This window comes from Ambystoma mexicanum, chromosome 10 (assembly GCF_040938575.1).
Source record: "Ambystoma mexicanum isolate Mex_15411 chromosome 10, UKY_AmexF1_1, whole genome shotgun sequence".
Classification (NCBI taxonomy): domain Eukaryota; kingdom Metazoa; phylum Chordata; class Amphibia; order Caudata; family Ambystomatidae; genus Ambystoma; species Ambystoma mexicanum.
Genome location: NC_090932.1, coordinates 1,680,522,242 through 1,680,532,147, shown reverse-complemented (window position 1 = coordinate 1,680,532,147; position 9,906 = coordinate 1,680,522,242). Strand labels below are relative to the sequence as shown.

The window sequence follows — 9,906 nt, the reverse complement described above, 5'->3', positions numbered from 1 at the left end:
ACGGTAGCCTTAAACATACCGCCGGTTTATATATTATTTTTATAACTCCGGTTGGGACTTTTTGCCAAAACTTGATTCAAAAATGGCGTTGGTGTTCGCCTCTGTAACTCTGACCCAAAGTGGAGCCCTTTGTTCCACTTTTGGCGGGCTTCTCCACAGAAGCCCTCCAAAGTGGTGCCACTCTGTCTGGGGTACTTAGGAGGGGTGGAGGGGGATTTAGGCACCCTGGACTGAGTTACCTTGGTAACTCAAGTCGCACTCCGTCCTGATTGGCCCAAGTGGTGAGCCGCCCGGCTCACCACTTAGCATGTTTGAGTGACAGCTAGGCTGGGTGAATGGGGGTTTGCTGCATAAAAGCAGGGCTTTGGGGACTGGGACTTCAGAAGTCGCCACAGGACCAAGAATCCGACGAGGGAAGAGCTGAGCCGACCTGCTTCGACGACACCACCCGGTGGAGCCCTGCTGAACCGTCTCACCACTTTTCCCGACGACCGAGGAGAACTCTTAACGGAGTGGCTCCTTCCCTTGACTGGTGGGGACAACCAGTTTTCGCCTTCTTTTCGCTTCTCGAGGTATCTCGTGGCCGCCTTGCCAGTGCCAAGCACCCCGGCAACCGGAACCCCACCACTTTTACCCCAACCACGAAAGTCGGTACAACCCTTTAACCGGAGGACTCCACGGCTGGTTTCTTCCCGGGCAGTGCAACGACCCTCTTCTTCTGCTCTTCAGCGAGAACTTCTTCTCCCCTGACCGACGTCGAGCCCTGCTGCCACTGCCTGGAACAACTGCCACCGCTGGAGGATCCTTTCCGCTTAAGGTACCGTGTTCCGCCTGGCTTCCCTTGCTACCGACTGTACGGGGTAGATTTAGCCCCCGGCTTTCGAACCTGGGAGTGCCTGGGACACCCTGGCTAAACTTTCTAAGCCACTCTAACCTCTTTCTAACTCTTTGCAAGACTTTGAATCCCTAATAACGGTGTGATCTTGGGCACATTTTCGCTCCGGCTACTCTAAGAGTGGGCCCTGCCTAGTGACTTTTGCTCACCTGTGACTTTGTGCTTCTTTGAGCCTATTGCAAGTGTTCTGGACCTTAGAGTGGTGTGTTTAACCCATTTCTGCTTTTTTCTCTCCCTTTCTTGGAAACTACTAGAGTGTCATCTAACGTTAAGCACTCATCTCTGTTTTAATTAAGCGGTGTTAACCTAGAGTTGTCTAGATAGGAGAAAGGATTGAATCTACTTTCGTTATAACTGTGTTTGAAGTGTTTACTATATTTTGCTAGAGTGTTTTTAACTTATGTGTATTTTAAATAAATAACTATATACTTTTGAAACCAAGCTCTGGTCAGTGTTTGCTTGTGCTATTGTATGTTGGTACATATTGTGTATACTTTGCATACTGCCTAACTCTTCTTGAGAGAAGTCTGACTGCTCAGCCACAGCTACCAGGTAAATCTGGGTGGTACAGACTGCTACCAAAGGGGTTTACTGCTCTACCTGTAGTCTTAAATCTTTTGCAGTGTTCCCCAAGGGAACTGCACAGGTTTTCTGCCTAACACTGGATTGAGAGGTGCAAGGGCCAAGGCTTTGCCTGAACTGACAGTGCAGGGGCTGAGGCTCTGCCTGAACTGAGAGGTGCAAGGGCCAAGGCTTTGCCTGAACTGACAGTGCAGGGGCCGAGGCTCTGCCTGAACTGAAAGGGGTAGGGGCCAAGGCTCTGCCTGAACTGAGAGGGGAGAGGCTGAGGGGCAGAGGCTGAGGCTCTGCCTGAACTGAGAGGTGCAAGGGCTCAGGCTCTGCCTGAACTGAGAGGTGCAAGGGCTCAGGCTCTGCCTGAGCTGACAGGTGCAAGGGCTGAGGCTCTGCCTGAACTTAGAGGTGCAGAGGCTGAGGCTCTGCCTGAACTGAGAGGTGCAAGGGCTGAGGCTCTGCCTGCACTGAGAGGTGCAAGGGTTGAGGCTTTTCCTGAACTGACAGGTGCAAGGGCTGAGGCTCTGCCTGACTGACAGGTACAAGGGCTGAGGTCCTCCCTGATCTGACAGGTGCAAGGGCTGGGGCCCCACCTTATCTGACAGCTGCAAGGGCTGGGGCTCTGCCTGGACTAAGAGGTGCAAGGGCCGAGGCTTTGCCTGAACTGACAGTCCAGGGGCTGAGGCTCTGTCTGAACTGAGAGGTGCAAGGGCTGAGGCTTTGCCTGAACTGAGAAAATTACGTTTGATAGGCCATCTGGTCCTGGGGCATGAGAGGTACTAGCTTTCTTTATCAAGGTGACTATTACCTCCAAGTCGTGATCCAAATTCCAGACCGGCTGTGATTTAAAGATCTGTAATTCTAAGGAACCCGGTTCGGAGTATAACTTTTCAAAATGGTTTGTCCATTTATCCTCCGAGACAGCGTTTGATTGATCATTTGTCTGAGTGTTACCATTAGATTTAATCAAATTCCATACTGCACACAAATCTTTCTTACTGATGGCTTTAAGCATTTTTTCTGCATTCTGTTGGACCATAGAAACCGATTCCAACAAAGCCAATATTTATATTGGTTTTTCAGTTTCTTGATGAATGTGTCTATATCGGCCAAGGGGTTATTCTTAAGGAGCCTAATTGCATTCCTCAGAGCACGTCTTTTCACCACTAGCTGTATATAATCACCTGAGAAATTGAGCATGTGTGAAATTCCGAGAGGTAAATAACTTACTGTTTGTTCGTCGTATCAGGCCATGAGGCTAACGTTTCAACTGCACCCTCATTCTAGAGAAGCCAGAGACTGTGCTAAGCTTGACTTTACCATCATATCCTGTGCTGAAAACGTGGTGAAGGGAAGCCAAAGGCTTGAAATTCCTGACATATTATTTCTTGAACACTTCTTTCTTTTACAAAATATTGTTTCCACATTATTTGTATTTAGAGGTAAGGATTGGCAATAGGTTTATTAGTATAGGCACTTTTATTTTGACGAGACACCACTAGGACCTGCGTTATTATTTGATGGTCGTAGCTTGCTCCCATCTGTAGATTTAGGATTAGATGGGCGTTTCTCAAACCCTTTTTGAAGTTCAATAAACACCCTTGAATTGTGGTCACGTGTGTCTGTCTTACTGTTGATAACATGCCTTCCTTAGAGACATTTGGAGCATCATCAGACCTTCTTCAAATTAACATTGCTTGACTTGATGATCTGTTACCAAACCATTGAAATCTTGGCCTCAGATGCATCCTTCTATATGAAAGATAGAAGGGGCATGCTAGAAGGAAGTGCTCCAGTGATTCGACCCTATGCAGGCAGTATAGACATTTATTTGATTCCGTCGTAACCCATGCATTCCGTATTGCTGCCACTGGTAGGATGCTAGGATGTTGAACCTTTATTTAGTATACAGCAACCTAGGTCTCATAATATCCAAATATGATTTATATCCCCTGCTGCTCTTATTCTCCAAATAGATTATCATTGCAGAAGTGAATACAGATCTCAAGAAGTCCTGATCCATTTTCTGCTGGTAGGTTGCTTCGATGATTTGTTTAGCGTTACCCCCAATGTCAGCAGGACACTGCCAGAGATCACTATGACCTATCAAACGCAGCCAACTTTTGACACACGAAAACCACTTCATACACAAAGCTCCTGGCTGCCCCCAAAATGTCAATACACGTATGTAGCTCCACTCTGCTCCACAATCTTATTCAATGTAAAATGGGTATTAGGGTCACAATGGCCCCTGTGGCAGGTAGAGCAATCTCCCCGTCGATTAAGATTGTGGATGTCCCACACGGGGGTCTTAGGGTGTTCTTTATTAAACCATTCTCAAATGTCCCCAATTTCCTACAGTTCGAGTGGCCCCAGAGCTCTGCACCATATAAGGCAGCCTGCTTGACTTGGGCCTTTTACATCTGAAGGAAGGAGGAGTTGAGTGGTAGAGGCCAGGAGGGAGGAGGAGAGGTCTGCCCACTCAGAGAGAAATGAGTTGATTTAACCAGGAGGCCGGTAGATGGTAACCACAGTAAGAGAATGGGTAGGCGAGAGAGAAAGCCTACAGCCAAGGCATTCAAAAGAGAAGTAAGTCTGAGTGGGAATGATAGAGGCAGGAATCCACTCAGGAAAGATCAAGGCTACCCCCCCCCCCCCCACCGGGAGGATCTGGGTGCTGAGAGGATCTTGTAGCCATCAGGGAGGAGAGTGTATAAGCTCGTGACTGAGCTGGCCGTGAACCATGTCTTAGTAAGACCAAGGACATCAAGGTCTAGTTCTTCAAGGAGGTGGCAGATGTCAGAGGAGTGTTTGACGGCAGAGCAAGAGTTGAGAGTGGCAATATGAAGAAGGTTGCCAGCCTTAAAGACCTTCCGGGGAGGGGTACAGATCGGAGGTATGCCCTGTGGAGGAGAAAGAGCCCTCGGAGGGGCAGAGGAGGAGGAGGAGGAGGAGAGTGAGGGCAAGGTAGCCAAGGGGGGAGAGGAGGGGACAGCAGGAGATGAAAGGAAATTGATGAGGCGAGGGAAGCGCCTATCAAAGAGGAGGAGATTGGCCTGAGGGCCTTGGACCATGACAGGGCCATTAGGTAGACATTAATGAATGTATCTATGTTAAATGGTAACCCTACCCCCTCACAAACCTATGAGAACAAATGCAGTTGCATTTTTCACCCAGAGGACAATTTAGAATCGCATCATACGCCAGCAATAAAACAGGGATTTTGTCTCCAGCCAGAGCCGGGGCATCAGTGTTAGGCAGAATCCTGTGCAGTTCCCTTAGGGAACACTACAGAAGATTAGGACTACAGGTGTGAGCAATAAATCCCCTTTGGTATCAGTCCGTACCACAAAGATTTAGTTGGTAGCTGTGGCTGAGTAGTCAGACTTATCTCAAGAGGGAGATGAGCAGTATTCAGGTTTTACACAATAGGCCTTCAGCACTTTGGAACAAGGAAACACTGACCAAAGCTTTGTAATAAAAAGGAATATATATTTATTTGTACACTACTAATAAAACACCTTTATCACGGTTCTTAAGTAAGTTAAATTCAGTCAAAGAAAGTATACACAACTCCCTAGTTAAATTGTAGACAAGTTTGAGCAAGAGTGAAAACTGAGCAAAATGGCACAGTGAAAACCAAACACAAATGGCACTCTAGCAATTTCTTCCAAGGGAATGAAAACACAAGTCATATAGAAATATCTTCTTATAGACCCCAGCAACACTTCCCATGGGTTTGTGAACCAGTTTAGGCAAGGCAGTACATCAGTATAGCAAATACTTAAATGAAAACTGAGCAACATGGCACAAGGTTTAGAAGTGGGAAGGAAGGGGTGTTTATAAGAAGTAGGTGCACCAACACAGTTCTAGCTGAGAAGCAATCTAGTGAATACAGTTCTAACAAATGTAGCCAGAGTCTGTAGGCCTGTGCCAGAGTCAGTGGTACAGGGCAAGGGCCCAGGAGCAAAACGTTCTGCAGTCAAGTCTTTGGTTAACGAGGTTGAAAAGGTTGATGCAGAAGGTGAAAGACAATGTTAAGAGAGAGGGGCGGCCAACCCAACAGGTAGGTAAAGGATTTAAAACACCTTTAGCTCTACCACGCAGAAAGGGCAGCCTGGCAGAACAATGTACCTTATAAATGAAGAAGTGGCTCCTGAAGTGGCTCCTGCGGTGGCGGTTGTTCCTGGTAGTTCCTGCAGTTAGGGGGATCCAGCAGAGGAAGAGAGGCTCTCGTCGTGGAGGACTGTTCGTGTTACTGCACTACCCAGGGATGAAACCAGCCGCGGTGCTGCCCGACAAATAAAAGGTACGCTCCTTTAAATCGCGGTCCGGGTGGACGGGTGCCTGGCTACCCGGTGTCCAAGTAAAGGGTACTGGTGATTCGACCAGGGCAGGTCCAGGAAGGCGATTGGCAACCTGGTTGTCCCCACCAGCTCAAGGGAAGAAGGCTCTTGCAGATGAAGATCTTCTCTCATTGTGTGGAGAAAAGTGGTGAGACGCTGCAGCAGGGCTTCACTGGTGGTTCAGTCGTTGCAGATGTCTTTAGCTTCTCTCCTCTTCGGCTTCTGAGTTCCAGTGGCGACGTCTTGCTCTTCAGTCCTCAGGACCCTGTTTTTATGCAAAAAAAATTTGTACAGCCTAGCTGTCACTCACACAGTGGAGTGGTCATCTTGGTGGGAGACCCTCCAGCCTATCAGGATAGAGTGTGACATGGGTTGCTGAGGCAACCCTGTCCAGGGGTCCTACTCCCCCTCCCACACAATGGATCCACCCCAGACTCAGTGGCGCCGAAAGGAGGGCTTCTTGGCAGAAGCCCGCCAAAAGGACGAACAAAGGATCCCTGACCTGGGTTAGGAGTTTAGAGAAAGACACGAGAAAGAAGTTATATAAAAGTTCTGGCAAATAAAACCTACCAGAGTAAAGTTAATATTAAAATACACCGGCGGTATGTTAGAGGCTGTCAGAGAATGTGGTAGCCTGGAACAATGGGAAAATCCCATAGGAAAATATTCACGGTTGAATATTTACGGTAGTAACCACTGCCACCAGCCAGAAACATTTGAGAGAGGAACTGTACGGTACCCTCTCGAAAATGAACACAAGGGAAAATCTATTAACCCTTCCCAGTACCTCCATAGTAAGATGGGTTGTACTGGTTTAGTTCACAAAAATTGACTAGTAAAGTCAATGGGGACTTTACATGCCCTGGGAGACAGTAGCCAGTCCCAGGGTATGGAGTCTATGTTTGGGGGTCGCTACGACACCCCTGTGTCACTGCACGGAGGGTGCTGTGTAACACATCTGAGTAAAGATGGTTCCTATGTAGGTGAGAGAAACCCCATAGACATTAAACACAAAAATAGCCTAGAACACTCATAGCAGAAATGTCTAAGAGTGGGGAAAAAGAGTCTTACTCTTAGCAGGAGAAAAAAAAACCTTAAAATCCAGCAAAGCTGCTGGGGGACTCTATAAGTAAGGGAAATTAGCCATAGAATGAGAATTCTCCCTATCAATCAGAGAGCACATTTACCAGTTTACTTATCAGGACATTAATTTAAAACAAAAAACGCAACGGTGGTGGAAAAAACGCAACCCTAGAGAACACCCTTTTCTACTTGGATAGGTTTGGTAGTCTCCTTCCTAAGCCCCACCCAATTGCAGCATTATTTCCCTCGTACATTAGCAGTATAGCAGACAATAAGCGGCTTGGTAGGCCATTTTAACCAATATGAGATTTCCTTAAACTGACATTACTTTGAATGCTACTTACAAAAGGGTCGAGTTCAGAATAGGGAAAATAATATCATTCTCTTTTTGTTCAACATCATTATCTTTTTAATGTATGATAGAGGGTACTTTTTCTCATATATAATATATATTGTCAGTTTGGTTTACTATCCATCCCAGCGTTGTTTCACTGATAAATTTCGGGCGCTCCCTTTGAAGCGCAGACTGTTACTGCTAAACTTGCCCTATGGCAGGCCACTGCGCAGTATCATCGTACCATTCTCAGTGCCAAACAGATTCACAATGACTCACTTATTGAGACCTCCTGTATCTACGCCAAAGAGTTGTTTACAATTGTATGGAGTCTTTCCTCAGCTGCACCTGATCCTGTCCCACTTACGCAGGACCCATGAGATTCCTTGTCCCTCTTTTTTGTGGATTAAATTAGGTCCAAAATCAACTCCTCCTCTGTTCAGTTATTCAATCCGCATTCTCCTACAGAATCCTTGCCTGCCACTTCTTGGTCTACATTGTCTACTGTCTCTCCATTTGATGTCTCTGCGGCCATTTTCAAACTTGTCTGCCGCCCCTGGGCATCCAATTCCTGCTTTGTATTATTAAGGGCATTCTGCCTCACTTTGTCCATCTGTTGCCAAAGCTGTGAACACTGCCTTGCTTATCAGGGTTATCCCCACTTCCCCAAGCATGCCACTGTTATCCTTCTGCTAAAAACAACTCCTTGGCCCCTTTGGTCCCAGCCGATCTCTCTCCTCCTTTTCTCTATGAAACTTCTGGAATACTTGGTCCGTTTTTTGCTCACCACACCTGCTCAATGCACCAGCAGGGCCCCTCCAACTACTCAGATGTGGGTTTGTCTTTCTCTATTTAGTGATGCTTCTTGAGATACTGTTTTTAAGATGTGATGTGCCTGTTTTGTTCATGATATATGTGTAGCCTATTTCTGTATTGTTTTCCCAGCTGTGACTGTCCTTCCAGTTCAGGGATCCTGAGCTCCCCACCCCTCCTCATCTTACCCTTGGGGATAGGTGTTTTCCTTGCCTGCCACTTATTGGTCTACATTGTCTACTGTCTCTCCATTTGATGTGTCTGCGGCCATGTTCAAACTTGTCTGCCGCCCCTGGGCATCCAATTCCTGCTTTGTATTATTAAGGACATTCTGCCTCACTTTGTCCATCTGTTGCCAAAGCTGTGAACACTGCCTTGCTTATCAGGGTTATCCCCACTTCCCCAAGCATGCCACTGTTATCCTTCTGCTAAAAACAACTCCTTGGCCCCTTTGGTCCCAGCCGATCTCTCTCCTCCTTTTCTCTATGAAACTTCTGGAATACTTGGTCCGTTTTTTGCTCACCACACCTGCTCAATGCACCAGCAGGGCCCCTCCAACTACTCAGATGTGGGTTTGTCTTTCTCTATTTAGTGATGCTTCTTGAGATACTGTTTTTAAGATGTGATGTGCCTGTTTTGTTCATGATATATTTGTAGCCTATTTCTGTATTGTTTTCCCAGCTGTGACTGTCCTTCCAGTTCAGGGATCCTGAGCTCCCCACCCCTCCTCATCTTACCCTTGGGGATAGGTGTTTTCCTGCGTGCATAATGTGCATATGGCCAATGTCCCTAGTCTTGCTTCCTGTGTATACACACTGCCTATGTGTAGGTAGTTGCATGGTTTTGCATGGCTCCCCTATGCTGTAGCCCTGTCCTTGGCTACATGCTCCTTCATTTAGAGGTGTGTGCACACTTTCACCTGTTCCTTGTGCACTTACCACATCTTCCATCCAGATCCGCGGACTCCACTCCTCTGCCGAAATAGCTCAGTTGGGAGAGCGTTAGACTGAAGATCTAAAGGTCCCTGGTTCGATCCCGGGTTTCGGCAGAACGTTTTGAACTTTGAGAGAACATATTTATTTACACTACCATTGACCTACCCACACCCCCTCGTAATTATAGAAAACGACACCACTGGCGCGAAAGAACTGAGGCACGAGAATAAGAAACGTCGTCATGGGAGTCCCGACAGGGCGGCATAGCAAGACACAGCACGGGTGGTACTCGCACACCAGGTACCAATGACCCGGTGCGCCCCCCGCCCCCTCCTGCAAAGTCACACACCACAGAGTACCCCTGCTCCGCTGCTCGGCAACCTGTGTGGTGTGCCCGAAAGGGGGCGGGCGATGGCTGGCAGCCTATCAGATAGGCCCGTGGTAGCTGACTCCCCGCCTCCTCGGTGGGTGGCAGCCTATCAGACAAGTCTATTATTGCTCATGCGCCGCCTCCTTGAGTGAGTGAGGGACGGTGGCTGGCAGCCTAGCCGCCTCCTTGAGTGAGGGACGGTGGCTGGCAGCCTATCAGAGAGGGCTGTTGTGACTCATGCACCGCCTCCTCCGGTGAAGGGACGGAGACTGACACCCAATCAGAGAGGGACGTGACTGCTCACGCCCCGCCTCCTCTTTGGGAGGCTCTATGGGCAGCCTATAATAGCGCACTGTGACTGCTCACGCCCCGCCTCCTCTGTGGAAGGCTTTATGGGCAGCCTATAATAGCGCACTGTGACTGCTCATGCCCCGCCTCCTCTTTGGGAGGCTTTATGGGCAGCCTATGATAGCGCACCGTGGCTGCTCATGACCCGCCTCTTCTTCATATAGGGCTTTTCCGCTGGGAGCCCCAGCGGTCCTCGTTAGTATAGTGGT

At 48.1% G+C, this 9,906-nt stretch overlaps 1 non-coding gene across 1 annotated transcript; it reads left to right on the top strand.

The window, feature by feature from the left end:
* Window positions 1–9,019: 9,019 nt before the first annotated feature.
* TRNAF-GAA (transfer RNA phenylalanine (anticodon GAA)) lies at window positions 9,020–9,092 on the top strand. Its single transcript has one exon. It is a non-coding gene; the product is annotated as a tRNA-Phe (tRNA).
* The last annotated feature ends 814 nt before the right edge of the window (window positions 9,093–9,906 follow it).